Genomic DNA, 11215 nt, shown 5'->3' with positions numbered 1-11215 from the left:
GCATTTGAGATAACACCTCTACAAATGGGATATTGGTGTGCAACTACTTGAATAGACCCAAAAACTTCTTGTATTACTCATTATTTTGGTCGTTCTTTAATCTCGAAGGATAAGGGATTCTTGGCTTGTAGGGTGGGGGTGCCACCCCCTTCTCTTTTGCTATTTCCTCAACCTTCACGGCCTCGGGTGCTTCAACATATTCTCACTTGGGAGCCTACCCTCAAATCCACTACCACTTCTCAAAATGATCACCTTCACATATTCTCTTGGGTTGGTTTCCATGTTGCTAGGCAAACTCCCTTGAGGTCTTTCTAAAGTGACTTCGTAATTTAGGCCACTTGGTTCTCCAAGTTGTGCAACAATGCGGTGTGGTTGCAAAGTGTGGCCTCAACCGATTGAAATCTTGTATTTGACAAATGAATGAACTTGATTAAGACCTTCTTTAGGTCGATCATCTGGTTTTCAAACCCTGAAACTCGGTTCTCCATGTTCGGGGCTTATTGTTATTATTGTTGGAAATGTGGGGGTGCCATATTCTTCTGTTGCCCTTGATTACTCATAGAAACGTTCAGGTGGCTCCTCCATCCCGGTTTGTAGGTGTTGCTATATGGAAACCAGTGGTGCCACAAAATCCACTTGTTCTACTGAGGATGTACCACAAATAGAAATCAGGAAATCAGATGGAGCATGTCCTCCCCCACACCCAATGTAACTCATCATAGCTGCCACTCTAGGAGAAGTTAGAGTGTCTAACTTCTTGCTCAATGACTCAACCTGAGCCATCAATGAGGTAACTGCATCAATCTCATGGAGTCCCGCTACCTTTTTTTGTCCCTTGTATTCAACTGATAACTATTCTTAGCCACTTCTTCAATGAGATATCAGGCTTCTTCAGGGGTCTTGCTCCCTAAGGTACCTCCTACTGTAGCATCAAATAACTGCTTTGTGCTTCGGTTTAAACCATTATAGAAAATCTGAATGATCATCCACTCGAGGAACCCATGTTGAAGATATTTGCACAGGAACTCCTTGAACTTATCCCATGTCTTAAGTAGAGACTCCAATTCCGTTTCACAAAAGAGGATATTTTATTCCTAAGCTTCGCAAATTTTCTTCGAGGGAAATATCGGGCAAGAAAATCTTCTACCATCTCCTTCCGTGTAGTGATCGATGCTTTAGGTAATGAATGTAGCCATTGCTTCGCTCTCCCTTTCAAGGAAAATAGGAAGGCCCTTAACTTGATGGCAGAATCTGTGACACCATTAATCTTGAGCATGTCACACACTTCCAAGAAGTTCTTTAGATCCTCATCGGCCAAACCATTCAACTGTGCGGACTGCTGTAACATCCGCATTAAGCCTGGCTTGAGCTCAAAATTTTGAGCCGTGATCGGTGACCTGATAAGTGCTTGTGTGTTAAGAATGTGATGTATTTTTTCCTTATGATTAGTATTACTTTTATCAGGTTTAAGCGCTAATACATGTGTATTTGTGTTATTTTGCGCATGTAGGGTTGTAAGCTAAGTATTAAGAAAAGAAGCCAAAAGTAGATCATGAACGCACTATTTGGTAGAATCTTGGAAGGAACAAATGTGAAGACATAAGTGGGGCTCTAAGATACGTGAATGTGTGTGAACCTCCATGTATTCAAGTCATTACAATGAGTTGGAAGGGCACGAAGGCAGTCACATTTGTGTATTCTGACTTGTGCATTTATAGCAAGATCTTCACCAATGAGGACTTTGATTGAAGAGGAGTTGTGATCTACGGCATAAACGTGTGTCCGTTTATGTTACCTCGATGAAAAGTGTGGAATTGGGAGTGTTTTGGCAGAGTACTATAGCAGGTGATGTAGAAAATCTTTGTAGCAATACACTATAGCAGTTACTGTTCACAACCGGCTGAAAATCAGGTTTCCAGAGAATCAACACGGGCGTGTGGAAATTCCTCATGCCCATGTGAAAAATCCACAGGGGCATGTGGATGCCCGATTCCAGCCCTATTTAAGCTGCGATTCAGCCCGATTTTAAGATCCTTTTCACCTTTTTCCTCCAACTTTTTTCTATCTTTTGGGAGGCTGTCGGCTAGGGTACCCTTAGTGGGTACTTAGATTTGTAAACCCGAGGATGTATTTGTTTCATTAATCTTCTATTATATTTTCCTTAATTGATGTCTTTAATTGAGTTTCAATCTTGAATGCTTGTTGCATGATTTCTCCCTTAGAGTGACACTAGGCTTGAGAGTCCACATTGGTAACCTTTGTGAGTGAGTGACACACCATGAGGGTCGAGAGGGTGAGTCGAGAGGTAGTGGAGCATCCCCTTTCCCCTCCAATGTGATTTATCCTATCTCCACATTCCAAGAGTTCTTTGCGATAATAGTAGAGTGAATGGGCTAAGGGATGACCTCCACTGGGGCTTAGTTGCATAGGAAGTGAAGTGAATCGTTGAAGTGATTTTGGCACCTAGGGCTTAATTGCGACTAGGGGTCTTTCGCCTGGACCAAAGGGTTAGATCTATACATTGGAATAGGCTTTATCACTTGGAATCCCTAGAGCATCTTGGAAATCTACATAGTGTGAGGTGTTGAGATTGATTGATTTCTCCGCTGGGACATAATGTAGAGTTAGTCACGGTTGGCCTTAAGTTTGGGACCGTGTGTTTAAGGATTTCCATGACTCATTAAACGTCAATTAGGAGAGATAATAGTTGATTTTGCACTTGAAGCAATTGTCCTAGGTGAAAAAATATCCGAGTAGCCCACTTCTATAGATTGCATTACCTCTCATCTATTTATGCTTCTCACCTTCTTGTTTCTTTTATTCCCAACTCCCTGTTGATACGATACCCACTCACATAGGATTTATTACTTCAACAAACCCGTGCACTTGCGAGTTACACATAATGGGCGTTGTTAAGTTTCTTGCGCCATTGTCGGGGAATAGGCATTTAGAGATACTTTGCACTTTGTTATTTTAGCTATTCATCATTCATTCTATTTCACATTTTCTTATTCTATCATCATTCTGATTTTTCTTTTCTTTTTGGTTGCAGCTCCAGGTTATAACCCGAGGGAACCCTTTACAAATTGTTGAAGGAGATCCTTAGCTTGAGCATACACTAAGAAGAAGGGAAAAAAACATGTACAAGAACCGTCAATCCGAGCTGAAGTAGAAGGTCAAGAATCGGATAATATGGTAGAACAGAATGAGCAACAGAGAACACTTTCTGACTATGCTAGACCTTCAGTTTTGGGCACACAATCGAGTATTGTGCGATCCCCAATCATAGCTCCAAACTTTGAGCTGAAACCAGCATTAATCCAAATGATTCAATAGTTAGCGCAGTTCAATGGTTTAGCCGATGAGGATCCGAACAATCATATTGAGAAATTATTGGAAGTTTGTGATATGTTGAAGATTAATGGAGTATCAGATGGTGCTATCAGATTGAGGGCTTTCCCATTCTCTCTCAAAGGAAAATACAAGCAGTGGCTTCATTCATTGCCAAAGGCTTCCATCATGACTTGGAATGAAATGGTCAAAGCCTTTCTTGCGAGATACTTTCCCCCGGGAAAGTCAGCAAGGCTTTGTAATGAGATATCCTCATTCATACAGATGGAGCTCAAATCATTGTTTGAGACATGGGAGCAATTCAAGGCCCTCTTGTTGAAGTGTCCATAACACGGTTTCTCCGACTGGATGATCATTCAAACTTTTAACAACTGGTTGAATCCAAGTATAAGATAGCTTCTAGATGTTGCCATAGGAGGTACAATGGGGGAACAAGATCCCTGATGAAGCCCGAAAATTGGTAGAGGAAATGGTAATGAACAGTTACCAGTGGAACGTGCAGGAAAGGAAGAAAGTAGCCGAACTCCATGAAATCGATGCAGTAACTTCTTTGGCGGCCTAAGTGGAATCATTGACCAAGAAGTTAAGCCTTCTAACTTCTAATAGATTGACAACCATCACTACTTGGACAGGTTGCGGAGGGAGGACATGCTTTCAACCAATTGCCCTATTTCTATTGGTGATGCATCTTTAGTTGAGCAAGGTTATTTTGTGGGTAATGCCATGAGGAACCAAGGTAATCCATATAGCAACACCTACAATCCAGGTTGGAAGAACCACCCCAACTTTTTGTGGAGTAACCACCAAGGACAGCAAAAGGCCATAGCACCACTAGGTTTCCAACAATAACAACAAGCCCCAAACATGGAAAATCGTGTTTCAGGTTTGGAGACCCGAATGAATGATTTAGAGAAAGCTTTGACTAGATTTGTGCAGACATCGGACAATCGGTTTCAGTCAGTCAAAGCTCAACTTTGCAACCACACCGCTTCATTGCACAATCTAGAGAATCAAGTGGGGAAAATTGCGAAGTCTCTATTGGAGAGACCACAAGGAAGTCTCTATTGTGAAGGAGATCACTTTGAGAAGTGATCGTGAGGTTAAGGGTAGACCTCCTAGTGAGAAGACCAATGTTGAAGTGCCCGATGTCGTGGAGGTTGAGGAGAGAATAAACAAGGAGAAAGAGGTGGCACGCCCACTTTACAAGCTAGGAATTCCCTACCCTTCTAGATTGAAGAAGGACCAAAATGATGAGCAATACAAGAAGTTCTTGGGTCTATTTAATCAATTGCAAATCAACATTCCTTTTGTGGAGGCGTTGTCTCAAATGCCTCGGTATGCTAAGTTCTTAAAATATTTATTGACCAACAAGAGGAAGTTAGAGGAGAGTGCATCGGTAATCTTAGATGTGTCTTGTTTAGCTGTGTTGTAAAAGAATATACCGAACAAGAAGAAAGACCCCAGAAGCTTCATCATCCCATGCAACATTGATAATATGGGTGAAGAAATGGCATTGGCGGACTCTGGTGCTAGTATCAACGTCATGCCATATATCTTTTTCAAGAAGAAAGGCTTGGGAGAGCCTAGGCCCACTCGGATGACATTGCATTTGGCGGACTGAACAGTGAGACATCCGAGGAGCATCATTGAAGACATACTTGTCAAGGATGACAAGTACATATTTCCTATAGACTTTATAGTGTTGGATGTTGATGAGGATGTAGATGTTTCTTTGATACTTAGGAGGCCATTCTTGCACACTTCCAAGGCATTAATCGACATGGACGGCCGGGAGTTGACACTGAGGGTTGGAGATAATAAACTCACATACCACCTCAACAAAGTCATGCGACATTCTATTGACTTTGATGATACTCTGTATTTTCTTGACATTACTGATGAGATAATTGATGAATATGTCCAGGAAATGTTGAATCCGGACCCGTACGAGGGGTTTCTAGACCAATAGGTGGATAATGAAGAAGCAATGATGCTTGGTCTAGAGGAGAAAGTACCATCTACTTCAGGAATCATGAAGAAGGTGCTCCGAAAGATGAAGCGGGCAAGGAGGTGCCATAAGAAATGCCCCAAGCTGTTGTGAATGCGCAAGAACAGAACAAGGTTGACGAACCCTTGTTAAGTGGTACCAAGCTCGACAACTCTCCCTCTACCTTCAAAAGACTATGTTCATCGTACTTCCAAGTCATGGGTAAGAGGGAAACCTTCATCTATGAGCCCCCATGAGGTAAGAACAGAACAAGGTTGACGAACCCTTGTTAAGTGGTACCAAGCTCGACAACTCTCCCTCTACCTTCAAAAGACTATGTTCATCGTACTTCCAAGTCATGGGTAAGAGGGAAACCTTCATCTATGTGCCCCCATGGGGTAAGACAAGCTACATCAAGCTAAGTGACATTAAATAAGAGCTTTTTAGGAGGCAACCCAAGTCTTTATGGTTTTTCGAGTTTTTAGTTTAGTGTTTGCATGAATAAGGCTTTAAGTGTTGCTATTTTGATTCTTAGATGCTTTTGCTATGATTTTCTCATCGACATTATGGTGTTATCATGTGCCTAATCATGTGTGGCGAAGAATTTTGGTCATTTGAGTGTGTTTTCGTGTTTTATTTTGTTAAAATTGCATTGTCAGGTAGGCTCTGAGTGTATATTTGTATTCAAGAATTTTCTACAGAGCCCACAAAGTTTTCTAAGTGTCCAGAGAAAAACACAGGCTCGTGTGGAATTTCCACATGGGCGTGCGTTTTCATTCAGAGCTTATTCAGAGGTGGCACAAGGGCGTGGACTCGCCCCTGTGAGCGACCTTGTGATGGTCCACGCCCATGCGGAATTTCCGCACGAGCGCATGTTTCCCTGCAGAGACTTAGAGATTTTTCCAGAGAAGACACAGGGACATGGACTCGCCCCTGTGGATGATTCTGTCAAAAAATGCACTGGCGTGGGTAATTTCCACATGCCCATGTGATTCTCTGCAGAGAATTTCTCCTCCATCCCGAGAAGACACAAGGTCGTGCGTCTGCCACTATGAATTGCCAAGTAAGGATCCACGCTTGTGTGGAATTTTAGCACGGGCGTGTGAAACACTTAGAGAATTTTCTCGATTGGACAGGGAAGCCACAGGGGTGTTCGTCTGCCCCTGTGGGTCGAGTGCATGAGCGTGAGAATTTTCTGCATGCCCATGTGGATGCATTCAGAGCAAAGGAGTGTTATCCCAAGAGTACACATGGGCGTGCGTCTGCCCCTATGGATGCTCTCCAATGGAGCCACACGGGCGTGGGTAATTTCTACAGGCACGTGTGGATGTACAAAACATCAAGAGGCGTGAGTTTCTTTTAAAGTCTCATTGTTTTTCTTCATTTTCACACTCCTAATCAATTAGAGAGCGCACTCTTACTCTCTCCGACTTCGCACCATCATTTTAGAAGGATTTTTAATTGTTTTTCAGGCCGATTCCAAGTTCTACATCTTCAACTTGTCTGTAAACCCTCTTTCCTTCTTTTCTTTGTTAATTCTTGATTTTAATCGATGAAACTAGTGAATGTTGCTTCTTTTCTACAATTAGAAGGGGTATGCATTCTTAGGAAGAAATTAGAAGAGATTTAATGATGTATTTGTGTGTTTTTAGCGTGCAACGTGCAATTTTCACGCCCCGTGGATCCACACGGATGTGTGGAAATTACACACGATGGTGTGGATTTTGCTATACTATTACTGTGAACTTTTTTGATCGATTGTTCTTTAATTTTTACAGATATGGCACCTTGTTCAAAGAGGCAAGCTGAGAAACGTCCACGTGAGTCATCACTTGAACCCGAACAGATGGAATTCGTGATTGCCGAGCATCAGGCTCGATTTCAGAGATTGGCAAATCTAAGGTTTGGATAGACACATTTTCCCGACATGGATACAGTGAGAGAGGTTCAGGGACAGATGACATGGTAGAGGAGATAGAGTAGATACTTGTGGTAGGCGGATGGAGTCGGTTGCTAGCCATACGGGATACTACGATCCGTATATTGACGCTCGACGTATTATCATCATTTGAGTTCGACCCCTCTTATTCCAGCTTTAACAGCGTAGATACTATAAAGTTTAGAGCACTCGGATAGCATCACAGCATGTCAGTCACCCAGTTCTCGATTAGATTGAGACTTTATGATACGATATTCACAGATACAAATGACTACGAGCAGTTTCCTATGGATTACCCCGATGCGTTGACACCACAATGCGCATACAGAGTGTTATGTGGAAAGGGGAATATGAGCCCGGGGTGTCTAAGGCCACATGTCTCTCCCGGCTGAGTTAAAGGTACATATATGCCATTCTAAGCAAGTCAGTTAATGGTCATGGTGACAACACATGTGTTCTCAGCCGACAGGAGCTGCTATATCTCTATTCAATTTTACAGAGCACACCGATACACCTGGGATGCGTTCTGGCAGAGTATATATGACATCAGGGGTAGTATGTCAAATTAGGAGTAATATTCTTGGGCTCCTACATCACGAGACTAGTTATGGGTATGGGTTTATTGGACACGATCCGAGGAGCCGAGAAGGCGAGTATACCTGCCCCCTGGGCATAGAGACAATAAGGTTGATGGGGATTGATAAGTGCTCGTGTGTTAAGAATGCGAAGTATTCTTTCCTTACGATGAGCATGACTTTTATCAGGTTTAACCGCTAATACATGTGTATTTGTGTTCTTTCACGCATGTAGGGTTGTGAAGCTACGTATTAAGAAAAGAAGCCAAAAGTAGATCGTGAACAAACTATTTGGTGGAATCTTAGAAGAAACAAATGCGAAGACACAAGTGGGGTTCTAAGATACGTGAATGTATGCCAACCTCCATGTATTCAAGCCATTACAATGAGTTGGAGGGCCATGAAGGCAGTCACATTTGCCTATCCCAACTTGTGCAATGATAACAAGATCTTCACCAATAAACCCATTTATTTAAGAAGCGATGCGATCTACGGCATAAATATGTGTCCGTTTATGTTACCTCAATGAAAATTGGATTCGGGAGTGTTTTTGGCATAGCAGGTTATTGTAGCAAATCATTGTAGTAATTTACTGTAGCAATTACTGTTCACAACCCGTAGAAAATCAGAATTCCAGAGAATCACATGGGTGTGTGGAAATTACCCACGCCGTGTGGAAATTCCACATGAGCGTGTGGAACATCCAGAGGGCCGTGTGGATGCCCGATTCCAGCCTATTTAAAGCCGTTTTTCAGCCCGATTTTAGCATCTTCTTTTCAATCTTTTCAACAACTTTTGAGAGGCTTGCGGCTAGGGTTTTTGAGTGTTTTTGACTAGGTTTTTGGAGTGCTTCTATGGCTTCGACACCGTGTTTCTCTTGGAAGATAGTTATTGTGGGAGCTTTCATCGGCACCGATCCGATGAGGTGTGCCCTAGGCTTGACAAGAGGACCTTTGGAGAGGACGAGGCCACTCCATAAGATTATCGACATGAATACCAAGGGGATTTTATTATAGATTGCATGTTTTTACTTTTAATTTTATTATTGATTGTATCTTGCTCCATGGAGAGCTAAAACCCCTAGTGGGTACTTGTATTTATAAACCCTAGGATGCGTTTGGTTTCATTAGCCTTTGACACGTTCGAATATGCGTGTACACCACAAGTGCATGGGTGTCGAAGTAATAATCCCAGATAAGTGGGTATCATATCCACAGAGAGTAGGGAATAAAGACATTTAAATTGTTTCTTAACTAATGTGGAAGATAAATAGTGATATGTGTGACAAGATTCAATTCTCAAGAGTAAAAACAACAAGAAAGACAGCACAAGTAAAGGAGAAGGTAAGGCAATTGATAAAGATGGGGTATCCGGGTATTGTTCCGCCTAGGTCAATCGTTTCAAGTGCAAGAAACCTTTATTATGCTTCCTAATTAATGCATTAGTGAGTCGTGGAAATCCTTAATTACATAGTCCCAGATTTAAGGTCAACCATGCCTAACTCTATACATGTCCCGTAGGAGAAATTGAACAATCTCAATACCTCGCACTCTTATAGAATTGCAATGAGCTTTAGATACTCCAAATGATAAATCCTATTCCTATATATAGACCTAACCCTTTGGTCTAGGTGAAAGATCCCTAGCCACAATTAAGCCCTAGATGCTAAATTCTCTTCGATGCTTCACTCCGTTGCACTCGCAACTAAGCCCCAGCGGAAGGTCATCACTTAGCCCATTCACTCTACTATAACCACAAAGAACTCTTGGAACATGGAGGTAGGACAGATCATACCGGAGGGGAAAGGGAACGCTCCGCTACCTCTCGACTCACCCTCTCAACCGTCTCTAATCTAGCTTTGTCTAACTCTCATGGTGTGTCACTCACTCACAAGAGTTACGAAGAAGAAGTCTCCAACCCTCGTGTTACTCTAGGGGAGTATTCATACAATCAAGTATACAAGATTGGAACTCACAATAAACATCAATTAATTGAAAGTATAATAAAGAGATTCAATGACACGAATACATCCTAGGGTTCACAAATACCCAAGTACCCACTAGGGGTTTAGCTCTCCATGGAGCTAGAAACAATCAATGAAATCGAATGTAAAAATAAAGCATCCATAGAAAACCCCCTCGTTAGTCGTGGTGATGGTCTTGTGGAGAGTCCTCTACTCGTCACAAGGGTCCCTTTGTCTGGCCTAGGATACACCTCGCAGGATCGATGCCGACGAAAGCTATCCCACCAACCTTCTTCCAAATGGCGTGCAATGTCGGAGCCGTAGAACCTCTCCAAAGCCCTAGCCAATACCTCTCAAAACCCTAGCCACAGCCCTCTCTCAAGTTGGGGAAAAGATGGAGAAAAGAATGCTGAAATCGGCTTTTAAAGGGCTGGAATCGGGATTCCACACGCCCGTGTGACCGCCCCTATGAATTTTTCACACAGGCGTGTGGAATTTCCACATGCCCGTGTGGATTCTCTATTTTCCTATTTTCTCAGGCAGCTGTGAACAGTGCTGGTACAGTATTGTTGCTGCAGTTTTTGTTGCCGTAGTCTACTACAATACTGGCGCGAAATACTCCCGAATCCATGCTTTCATCGAGGTAATGCAAACGGGCACACGTTTACATCATGGATGGCTTTGCTTCTTCAATAACGGACATGTTGGTGGAGATCTTGTTCTATATGCACAAGTCAGAATGCTTGAATGTGATTGCCCTTGTGCCCCTCCAAATAGTTGTGCTAACTCGAATATGAGAAGGTTGGCACACATTCCCGCATCTCGAACCCGACCTATGTCTACGCGTTTGAACCTTAGCAAGATTTCCTCCAAATTGGTGCATTTAAGACCCACATTGGCTTCTTTCTTTCATATTCGGCTTCACAACCCTACCTGCATGAAAGTAACATAACTTCATACATATTAGCGTTAAAACCCTAGAAAGGTAACGCTCAACACAAGGAAAGAACACTTCATATTCTTATCACACAAGCACTTATCAAACTCCCCCACACTTAATCTTTTGCTTGTCCTCAAGCAAAAATTAAAACATTAAAGCACAGATGAAGGAAATATTGGAAATGCTTAGCCTTAGGTTCACCAAAGCATACAAAGAGTGCATTCTATACGTACGAGAAATTTTAACACTAAATATGAAAAATCAATGCTCTAACTAAAAACTTGAATCAAAAAGGCGACAAACCCGAAATCGTGTAAGTGTGTGAACTCACTCAAGTTGACCCAAAGTATACACTTCAAAGTGCTATGTATAAGATACTTATTTATCTACAAAAGGTAACAAAAATTCAAAAGAAGGTAGTAGCTTCACACATCCTCTAAGGTAGCCCTTTCCGAAGCGG

The 11215-nt window shown here is 42.3% G+C and overlaps 2 non-coding genes across 2 annotated transcripts; one reads left to right on the top strand and one right to left on the bottom strand.

The window, feature by feature from the left end:
- Nucleotides 1-996: 996 nt before the first annotated feature.
- LOC120259738 lies at nucleotides 997-1102 on the top strand. Its single transcript, XR_005536291.1, has one exon. It is a non-coding gene; the product is annotated as a small nucleolar RNA R71 (small nucleolar RNA).
- Nucleotides 1103-3582: 2480 nt separating this feature from the next.
- Nucleotides 3583-3689, bottom strand: LOC120259741. Its single transcript, XR_005536294.1, has one exon. It is a non-coding gene; the product is annotated as a small nucleolar RNA R71 (small nucleolar RNA).
- Between the last annotated feature and the right edge of the window lie 7526 nt (nucleotides 3690-11215).

This window comes from Dioscorea cayenensis, chromosome 4 (assembly GCF_009730915.1).
Source record: "Dioscorea cayenensis subsp. rotundata cultivar TDr96_F1 chromosome 4, TDr96_F1_v2_PseudoChromosome.rev07_lg8_w22 25.fasta, whole genome shotgun sequence".
Taxonomy (NCBI): Eukaryota; Viridiplantae; Streptophyta; class Magnoliopsida; order Dioscoreales; family Dioscoreaceae; genus Dioscorea; species Dioscorea cayenensis.
The sequence above is the reverse complement of the archived record's forward strand: the minus strand, read 5'-3'. Positions and strand labels throughout refer to the sequence as shown.